General features: G+C 38.5%; 1 long non-coding RNA gene across 1 annotated transcript; it reads left to right on the plus strand.

The window, feature by feature from the left end:
• The first annotated feature begins 9147 nt into the window (after positions 1–9147).
• On the plus strand, positions 9148–10458 carry LOC147886058 (uncharacterized). The gene is made up of 2 exons (XR_015543469.1): positions 9148–9746; positions 9896–10458. It is a non-coding gene; the product is annotated as an uncharacterized LOC147886058 (long non-coding RNA).
• The last annotated feature ends 732 nt before the right edge of the window (positions 10459–11190 follow it).

Raw genomic sequence — 11190 nt, forward strand, 5'->3', positions numbered from 1 at the left:
CTTAGATGAACCTATTTTCTCCTTACCATTCTTACCTTTGTCCTTCTGCTTGGGGCGTGGTGGCTTACCACTTGGTGGACAAGTGTTAGTAGTCACCTGGTTTGCTGATACTTGTTGATTTTTTCCATTGAACCAATAGTTTGAGTCACCATGCACAAACTTAGTATAAGTATCACAAATACTTTGTTTTGCATTCTTCTTCCAAATGTCCTCTTCTAGAACACTTATTAGCTCGGGCTTGTCTTTCTTTGCTAGTGTCTCCTCAATATCATTGTCTGCATCTTTCTTCTTTATTTTGATCTTCAAGCCTTCACTCTTTTCCAGAGAAATAGCTCAGTCTAGTAACTCTTCATAAGTCTTAGCTGGGTTGACTATCTTTGGCTTAAGTAGATTTACTTGAGTACATACTATGATCAGCCAAGCTTATATAGACTTATCATTTGGTACAATACTCAATTGATTGATAAGGGCTCACATCCTTAGTACAAAGTCTTGGATGGATTCTCCTTTATTCTTCTTTAGCTCACCTAGCTTGTGCAAGAATCTTCTTTATTAATCTCCTATCTGAACCTCCATAGGAATGCTTTTGACATTGCATACTAGTCAGAGAAATACCCAATTACAAACTAGTTAAACTTTGAAGATGACTATAAAGGTCTTCATCATCAGTGCCTTTGAAGTTTCAAAATTTTATGGTGATGTTGGTGCTAGACTTGGACTTTTCTAATTGTTCTAGAGGTACTCGCTCCATTCCCAGAGTGAATAGGTATTCCACTTGGAAGAACCAAGTTACTGGGTCCTCCACCTATCATATCTACATTCATCCGTATGAGATCGCTATCGACCAACCCGCAATAGGTGGCCTTCTTTGTTTGTGTCTTTCTCAACGTGATTCCTCTAGAATACTAGTTGAGTATTGTCAAAGTCTTTCTCTTCATTCGTAGCGTGGTCCTCATGTTCATTTTAGTGTTCCATAGAGGAAATGGTGAACCGCTCAAAATCCAAGCTTTCTATGGAAGAATACTCAAACTCCACCTGCCATGATGGGCCTTCATCTGCCAATCTTCTAGGATGCCTCAGCCCAAGACCAATGTTCTATCCTTTTGACTTTGCATCGTAATCAGCTTCCTCCCCTGGGGTAGTGCACTCGAGTCTATCTCCTTATGATCTATGCTCCTATTGGACAGTTGACACTTTTCCTAGTCTCCTTCGGGCATTGAACTCTAGTTCAGAGACAACACCTATTCTCATGGTAGGATGTGGCCAATTCCTTCAACTCAAGGACTCTTTGTGCTTGGCCATGTATCTTCGTCTTCTTTCCGAGTGCGTGTCATCCATTGGCTAAGGCAGAAAGTATCCAAGTAGTTGTCTGAATACTTCTTGTATTCCACATGCCAAGCTTCAAGCACACCACCAAACTATGCCTTGCATCCGGGGTTACTTGGAAGAATTTCTTGTAATAGCTCACAATTCCAAGCAAAACAACTGGTTCACTATGCTAGACAACATGAACCTTTCCATGACATCTCAATTCTAGGCTTGCTACCTCAATCTTCGAGATTTCCCCAACTAACAACTTGTTAACTTGCAACTCAATTAACCCTTCCCAACAAAATTGTCAAAATGTTGATGCTCTGGTTTTCTCACTCTTAACAGATTGACTTGATCCAACCCTATGCAGTGCTAGGGTGAAGATTCTCACTCTTGCAATCCTTTAAGTGCAATGTGTGCTCGAGGTAATTTCTAGATGATGAAGCATCTATGGTATAGTGGGAATTAAGAGAAGACTTTAATACAAGCATTGCTACATGAGCGGCGTTGTGCAACCCCTACTAACAATGAGGGCATTGCACGAGCGTATAACACCAAGGCATAAAAAATGACAACATAATCATGAAAACAACAAGTCGACTCCATTTTTGGAAAAAAGCCCAAAAAATGTGCATTTTTTCATAATTATAGGGACAATACATACACTTCATGTCAAACATTTTTTAAAAGTAGATTGAGTACTTTTATTAAAAAAGCATTTTAGTCTAGAAATAAAAAATATCTAGTATTATCAATTGAAAAAAGTGTTCTCTTCTTACAAATTACAAAGGAGAAGAAACCCCTTCATTCAACTAAGAGAGTCATTAGAGATTTTGCTTTAAAATATCAATTGTTTTCTGTGCAAATGCCCATATATTTTTGACTCTACAAGGATTTCTACATCCTGCAAACCAAGCATGTCCACACATTGATGAATTTCATTTTTTTTTCTTTTGTCATGTTGTTTAAGCACCTCTAGATGATATGTTCCCTTAAGTGCATTGGTTGAAAGAATTTTTTATGAATTGACTTCCATATAAGTAACAACATTGTCCTCATGGATAAGTTTTGTACCAATATACATTTCTAGAATATTTGTTATACATAGCATGCTATCCACAAATTGATAGTTGGTAAAATTGAGGTTACTTTTAGATCTAATATAATTTGGTGAAACACTTTTACACTGGGCTAGTGCGTTATCTAACAAAGCAAATTTTCTTTTTTATACAAAGTTGATCAAATAGTTGAATTTTAGTATAGGTATTTATGGAGTCCACGACCATAGAAGAGCTTTATTCAAAGCAAACATGTCTCTAGATTTAGATAGAAGCCCAACGATTCAAACGGTCAAATTGTAAATGGTCATATGATTAGTACAATGTATCATTTACTCTATTTCGGTCTATTTGTTCGATAAAGAGCTCTAGCCTTTGCAAAAATATAGTTTTTAGTTTAAAAAGGCTAGATTTGGAAGAGTGAATATGACAATTGTTGTCTTTTTGAAAAATTGATGAAAATTTGGATTTTGGTTTCTGCTTTGTTGACAGGTGTGAACATAGTAAAAATTTTGTCAATAGAACAAATTTTCATCCGAAAAAAGATGAATTTTGATTCATGAATGAACAAAAATATTGGACAAAAAAATTTGTCAAATTAAAATTTCATTGATGAAAAATTCCCCTAGGTGGAATTTTTTTCCATTGATGGAAATTTCAATCCATCGACAAAAATTTCTTCCCGTGTGGAATTTTTTTCCCATGGGTGGGAAAATATTTTCATCGGCAAAATTTTTTGTCCGTCGTGATAAAATTTGGGATTCCAAAATCCCTAATTTCATCGACAGAAAACATTTCTATTGATGGATTGAAATTTCCATCGATAGAAAAAGGAGATCCATTTATGAAAATTTTTTGTCGATGAAAGTTTTACATGATGAATTTTTTTGCCTTCTAATGGAATGAAATTTGTATTCATTCATGTTTGACTTTTTCCTTTATTCAGATGAAAAGTTTATTTCATTGACGAAAATTGCTATGCGTTCAACTTTATCAAACACAGTGGATTCCAAAATCTAGATTTACATCATTATTAAAAATGACAACTGTTTCATCTTTATGATTTGTCTTTAGATTGAATAAAGTAAACCGCTAAATTGTACTATTCACAATCATCTAAAATAAGATCGTTAAGATATTTGATTTCTTCATGAGAGGCCAGAAGGGTAAGGTCCCTTATGGGACACATGGCACCAAGGGAGAAGGCCACTTTGCAAGCATTCGACTAGGGGGAGGTTTCCAGAGAGAGATCTCCATGGTGATGAGAAAGGAAACTAGACTCACAAGAAGGGGGGTTACTGGAAACCGTGGCTAGGAGGAATTAGCAAAGAAGCCCTCTATGAATGAGGAGATGTTACAAAGACCTTCTGAAGAATAGGTTCGCTATGTCCCTTGCAAACCTTTTATCTTCGTTTAACAACTCCCGCTTTGTGATTTGCTTGGTAGTTCTCATACAATAGCTCATGGCATATTCTTCTTTGCCCAAAGAACAATGTTGGAAATGAAAAATCCTCCCAAAATGTATCTTTGAATAGATTGAGTGGTGAGTATTCTTCTGATGGTGCAACATGGTTGATGGTGTCACTATGATTGACTTCTTGCATTGCATACATGCCATAAATCAATATGTCAGACAAGCCATCCCATCAAGATCGTTGTCTCAGGCACAACAGATGAGATAGCTAGTCGCTTGCTTTGCTACAATGTGGTGATATGGTCAAGCCATGCATCGTTTAGTCTTATTCCATTCTCAATATAAAGTGGTATGGAGATAAAATGCGATTCAGGAAAAATAACAACGAGTCATGAGTCGCCATTTGCAACAATCATGAGTGGTCATTTGCAACAAGCTATTATGAATTTTCACTAGTCTTAAATATTGATCAATTTTACAAACTTTGGGAGACATTAACGAGAACTATTTTAATAACTTTTATGAAATCAACATAGTTTCAAACTTCTTTTTAAAAATGTACATATTGCTAACTTAAAGATGAAAAAGTTTCTACTTTTCACATCAGATGACAATTTGAAAAAAACAAAATCAATGATATGGTCTAATATTCTTTGAAACTACTAATAATTCATGCATATCTAAGTAAAGTATAATACATTATTTACTTAGAATTACAAAAATGTGCTTTTTCTTCTCCCAAAACTTCATCCCAATCATTGAAGTTGATCCCACTCATTGAATTAGAGCATATGTTTGGTGTTAAGATAAGTAGGTATATCTAGTCCATAGCCAGAGAAGAGCCTTGGTGAAAGAAAATATTACCTCTTAACTAATGTCTAGGCCTGGGCGTGACCCTAGACCCAAACTCACTAGGCCTCATAGTATGCAAGCATTGTCAAGCCCTCTAGTTTCCCACCTAACCACAATCACACCACATGGTTCCAGAATTATGGCTGACGTAACAACAGACTTGGCATCTACTTGGGTGCATTTGTGGAAAGGCCAACTCTAAAGGAAGCAACTCAATGCAAAAGACATGCACCATGACACAAACATAGAGCAATTGCTAAATTCTCTGGATAGGATACAAGGACTTTGAAGCACTACAAACATCAAAGGATTACAAAGAAAGATTAAAGAGGATCAAAGGATTACAAAGATTAAAGAAGAATGCCTTTATTATGATACGACAGCTTGGTGCCTAAACATTCTTTGTAACATTTTCTTATGCTAAGAGGCACTGGTTAAAACTATTAGAGTGCTTGAAAAACCTAAATCATGATATTATGCAGTCTCCAGATGGCCAGAGGTAGAAAACATTCGACATCTCTTCCGCTCGGGGATCCTATCATGTCAGCTAAATACTATGTGTACCACCGATTCAAAGTAATCAAGGTAGAGCAAAAGAGACGCAACATAATCAAATTGTGGGAAAGTGGGTTGGCTACTTTTTTATTACAGAATTCCAACAAAAAGGTAGTTTGCATGTTCATGGCTAGATATGGATCAAGGACACACTAGCAGCTCCATGCGCTTCGAACATTGAAATATATGAAATTTTATTTACTTAACATCAATCTTGATAGTGACAAGATGCCTAAGAGTTTGCATGACACACAAACGTATCATCATCATCATACTTGCAAAAAAGAAAACAAACATTGCAGATTTGGATTTCCTAAATCACTGTCAAAGGGAACATTAATCTTTCATCCAATTGACCATGAGACATAGAATTCTAACCTAGAGCTAAAGAAGCTAGCCCGAAAAGTCAAGATGCATCTACAAGAGTTGGAGCAAAACATAGCCACCTCATTTGATGATTAGATGCAACAACTAGAGACAACAGATGAAACATATTTTGAAGCTATTAGATCTTCAGATCCAAAGGACATCTAAACCAATAACTTCAATCCTATGCTCTCTCAATTATGGGATGTAAAAATTGATGTCCAATTCATTCTAAACCACATGTTGTAGAGCAACATATTGCACATCATACGTCGCAAATATGGAAACCAACACAATGAGGTCAATGAAAGAAGTATTTGCCTCCTGGGCTGCCAACTCTCTTTAGTAAGAAAACCTATCAAAATCTCGAGTATGAGATGAATTTAACAATATGCCATGAGAAGAAATTATTCAAATTAACATGGTTGTGTTCTACACTAAAAGAGCTTCAAATATGTCTTTACACCTTGAAATTTGGGTAACACATGAAAAAGTTACATTAATTTGAAAGGAGATGGGTTTTCATATTTTAGTGTATTTTTTGTTTTACCCCCCCTCATACAAAAGACCCCCTCCCTTGGGCCTCACATATTATGAAAAATATGTACAAATCTTAAAAGCTTGCATATTTTTTAAGGTATATACCTTACATTTTGTGGGAGGGGGGACATGAAATTTTCATATTTTTCCCTTGCATATTTGAATTTTTTATAGGGAATCCATGCATATTATATATGGACATTGTCCCCCCATACCTTGGATTTTGGGATGAGGGTAGTAACATATTACATATTGAGTTAGCACCCCAGGATTTGCCTATTGCATCAAGAATAACTTAGCACAATTGAGCGTTTGCCAAGGCTTGGAAATACCATGATAAACACCTTAGAACTAAGCTCACAGCAAGTTGCTTATGTTGCGCTATCACTATCCATTTTCAATCACATCTAGACAACTTGTATCTATCAACACCAACTTTAGGACATTACTATTGAAACACAAAGCAAGATTGCAGACTCTAGAAGACCATGACACAAGTATATTCTTGAAGACATCATTAAAAAATTGCAAGTGACAAGCTACATTGAGGGGCATTTGCTTGGCTGAGTATGTGTTAGAATTCAAAGTGGCTAGAGGCAAGAAATCCACAAATCATATGGTTCGTTCACTTCAATGGGCACTAGGATCCAACACACTTCTACCATTGGAATTGCCTTCTATACAATCCATTCACCATCACTAAAGAAACTCTCTTAGATGAAGGTTGGACATGTGCGACACATACATGGAGAACTTAAATGTGATCAACAAAAATAGGAACAAATTCATTGAGGTAATACTTCCAATCACTAATGATTGTGAATCAACAAGATCTCGTAGCAACAAGTCAAGCCAACAATGTAGCTATGACATTGGATGGAACCTACCAACACATAGAACGAGCCTATCAACATGCTTCTACCATGAGAATTGCCTTCTTTACATTTCGTTCAGCATCGATGAAGAAACTCTCCTAGACGAAGGTAGCATGACATGGTACGACACATACATGGAGAACATAAACCTGATCAATGAAGATAGGAACAAATCACTAAGGTAATACTTCCAATCACCAATTATTGCTAATCAACAAGATCTCGTAGCAACAAGTCAACCCACCAATGTAGCTACGACATTGGATGGGACCTACCAACACATAGAAGCGAGCTATTGCTAATCAACAAGATCTCGTAGCAACAAGTCAACCCAACAATGTAGCTACGACATTGGATGGGACCTACCAACACATAGAAGCGAGCCTAGCAATAGCTATTCAATATATAGGGCCTACAAAGTTATGCCTAATAATGAATACAAGAATGAGATTAGAAAACTAAATGAACAATGACTACAACATGATCACATCATGCTCCAAAAAATATTGCAACCCAATACTGATCTACACCTATTCGTAACTAGTGGTGCTGGCACAGCGAAAACCTTTTTGTTGCACATTCTGATCCAAGCACTTACCCAACACTATGCACAAACAATTGTTGACAACAACGTCTATCTTTCGACAACAATGCTAATTGCCCACACAAGTAGAGCTGCTCACCATGTAGGCGGCACAATGATACACTTGGCATTACACCTTCCACTAATGACTCAATCACGAACAAATCTTGCAGGTGACAAGCTAGACACCTTTAGGCTCTACAAAAACTTAAGATTGCTTATCTTTGACGAAGGCATCCCTAATTTTCCAAGAGATGCTAACCATGATCAACACCCGACTTCATTCGATCAAGCACAACTACATGAAACCATTTGGTGGACTTGACGTGATATTTTGCGTAGTGATCTTTGCCAGGCAAACCTCGTTAGAGACTATTGAATCTTCAAAACATTGGCTCATTCGAACATTCTCATTGAAGAGTCATATTGGGAAAGCCAAATTCGATGCTATGAGCTTACAATGACAATGCGACAAAAACACAAGCAATTCATAGAGGTGTTAAATAGAATTAGAGTTGGGCAACAAACCAATGAAGATCTAGACTACATAAGCAACACATCCCTACAAGCACCCAAGCTTAGACACTAAAGTTGCACACCTCTTCTTCACAAATGCCTAAAAAGAGAGGCACAATCGACATACTATCAGAGGGACACCTCACATCTTGCAAGCAATTGACACGAAACACAAAACATGCAGCAAGCACATCAAAGTGCCTAGAGACGCACAAGCAAATGCTAGGCTACACGAAACGATGACACTTAAAAAGGGCATGATAGCAGAAATATGTACTGGAAACCTAGACATCCCTCATCAATGGCGCTAATTGAATCTTCCAAACTATAATCCACAAACAAGCGATGACCAAATCACTTGGGTGCAATTTGCAAATAACAACTCACGCTTGAAAACTTGATATGAAAACCAACATATCTAACCCTGCCAACATGGACACCAATAACTCAAATCACCAAATAGTATTAGACCGGTAAAACTCTTTGAACACAATGATACGAAAGAAATTCCTTATACAGCCAGCCAATGCGAGAACTATACATAGATTTCATGGGCGTGATGTCAAGTGACGCACTTGACCCGCAAAACATTTGGACTCATGGCCTCACATACAGAGTTGCATCCCCAAAACATCTATTCTTCCTAAACAAGCTAGAGAACAACCACATAAAGGTCGACACCAACGTCCTCAGAGAAATAGCTCAACTACAAATAACAAAAAATGGGAATGCATGTAGAAGCAAATATCAACCTACAAATGGTCGGACGTCATAATCGAATCGCTAAACATTGTCTTGCTAATGCACACAAAGACAACATACTAACAGACAACCACCTTATGGCTACCGCCATCTTGTGTCTACGTGAGACTAGACACACCCAAGCAACGCAAACTCTCGTACCCAACTTCAATAGCATCAGCTATTTTGGTGGCCACGCTCTTGCACTTCTATACACATCAACAGAATGCTTGCTCTCGAGCTGCTCATTAGCACAACAGTAGGAGAAGTAGGGGTTAAGCTAGTATACGCCATCTTCCGGAACGAGACATTTCATGTCACAAATCACCCGATATCTACGCTCAAAGAGACGAAAGACGACACTCCACCCACGTCAGCATCAAAAGCACATAATCTTCACCCTTTTTCGCCACAAAACCAGTCAGCTCATTTTGTATGACAAACGCTTAGCTAAGGTAGCTCACTGGTCTTGTTGCTCCAGGGATGTTGCGCCTGCCATGGCCACGCTCTTTCACAGCGTGGCGTGGGAACAGGAAGCACAAGCGCGACTGCATTCGCCAGAGCGTGTGCTGCTGCCTTTGACCTGGCTGAAAACGGAGCTCTAGACCTGCCACCTCTCCTGTATGTCCATCGCTTGTTGCCGTGCGATGCAAGATTTGGAGGTAAACAGCAGGAGAATGGAAGATTTTTGACAGGACGGAGGAATCGATGTTTTTGACGAGGTTTGTCAAGACGACAGGGTTTCTGATGCTTTTGACAGGCCCCCTCTGACTGCGGAAAGTCTATCATACTTCGAAAGAAGTTGAATTTCCGCACTTCAGAGAGTGCCACACCAAAGGGCGTGCTGTTGCAATTCAAAGGGCGCTGGTAACATCTCTTGGCGCAGACGTTACCGACACCTACGCTTGTGATTGACGAGGCTAACAAACTACAAGGTTGGATATCCGACAACACCCATCAGAAGGCCCTTCGCGTACCTGGACTTCTTTGTGTATATTACTAAAGAAGCTCGATTAGCTCATGTAATCTTGGTAAGCTCAGACTTCTTTTCTAAGTTCTGGTCTTCCCTTGTTGATGATTGCAGAATGTATTTCCGATGGTGAGACAGCATGGAAAGAACAGTCATTGCTGATGTATGTAGAGATGGTTAGTCATGTTGAGTCTGGACTGGAACAATTCTCACTCCTGGGGCGATTCTAGCTTCCTGGACGGAAGAGCAGTATATTGATATTCTGACTACGATGACCAAGTACTTGCACGGTGTGGTGGCCTTTTATGAGATGCGGCGCTTGGTCCGTGCTAAGGTTTTCAAGGAGTTGATCTGCTACAACCTGATCCAGTATCGCACAAAGTCTCTCATGGCAAGAGATTGCACATGGTACGGGTCGTTTTCCCGTTGTGATGCTATTCTCACCTCTACATTGGCTTGCGATAAATGACATAGCCAGGAGGGAGAGATCTGGTTCCGCCTGCAACAAGGGAAAAAAAATACTTCGAGCTGATTCTAGCTTCAGCTCGTAAGGAATATGAATAGGCTGGTTACCATCAGAAGATAGCAAGGTGGTTGTGTCTGAGTGCCTTTTTATTTGCACTAAAGTTTATGTAACAATTTTGACCATCCTTTCCCAAAGACATCCTAGAGTTCTGAACGTATAACTACTTTTTCTCAAAAGGGATTAAGTTTTCAGTTTGTGTGTGTATCAACTATTGATATAGGACAGCTGTGAAGAATGTGAATCGTTTAGGTACACAAGGTGCTCCTTGTTATGTATTGCAGATATAGCTGCTTTTTCTTTCAACCATCTAATTTTGGAGCACAGTAGTCTGTAAGTAATGTATATGAAAATTATAGAGTTTCCTAGGAATGCAGGCAGATTGTCTATTGAGCATGTGAAGGAATACTAATGTCAGCACCAACATTGTCATACACAAAAGTGTGAGCATGTACAGCTTTGGTTACAGCTGGCTACTGGCATGCCAATCACTTGCTTATCTATTATGTAGGAAGCTGAGATTATTTAAAAAAAAAAAACTACCTACCTCTTCTTAGGGATTAAAGTTCTCTGTGGCTGGGTTTCCACTCAGACAGTGCCTTTTACAATTGGGTTTTACACAATTTAGGTGCCGGGGATTATGTTGCAGACGTGTAGATGCTTGCTGTTTGATCATTTCTTTGGTCAATGTTCTACTGGAGGTCCTTTGCTAAGGGAGGGAGGGTTGTATCAAAATGACCTTTGAGACAGAGAGTATGTCGTTTAGTACATCATCCTGTTGAACACCATGTGAATGAAGCCTTCCAAGTTCAAGTTCGCACTTGTGTGATTCTCTTGGAAGCATCTGAAATCAATGTCCCAAAGAAAGGAAGCTCTTTAAATCACG

The sequence above is a fragment of the Dipteris shenzhenensis genome, chromosome 25, assembly GCF_047967505.1.
Source record: "Dipteris shenzhenensis isolate YYH24624 ecotype China chromosome 25, Dip_SZ_1.0, whole genome shotgun sequence".
Lineage (NCBI taxonomy): Eukaryota > Viridiplantae > Streptophyta > Polypodiopsida > Gleicheniales > Dipteridaceae > Dipteris > Dipteris shenzhenensis.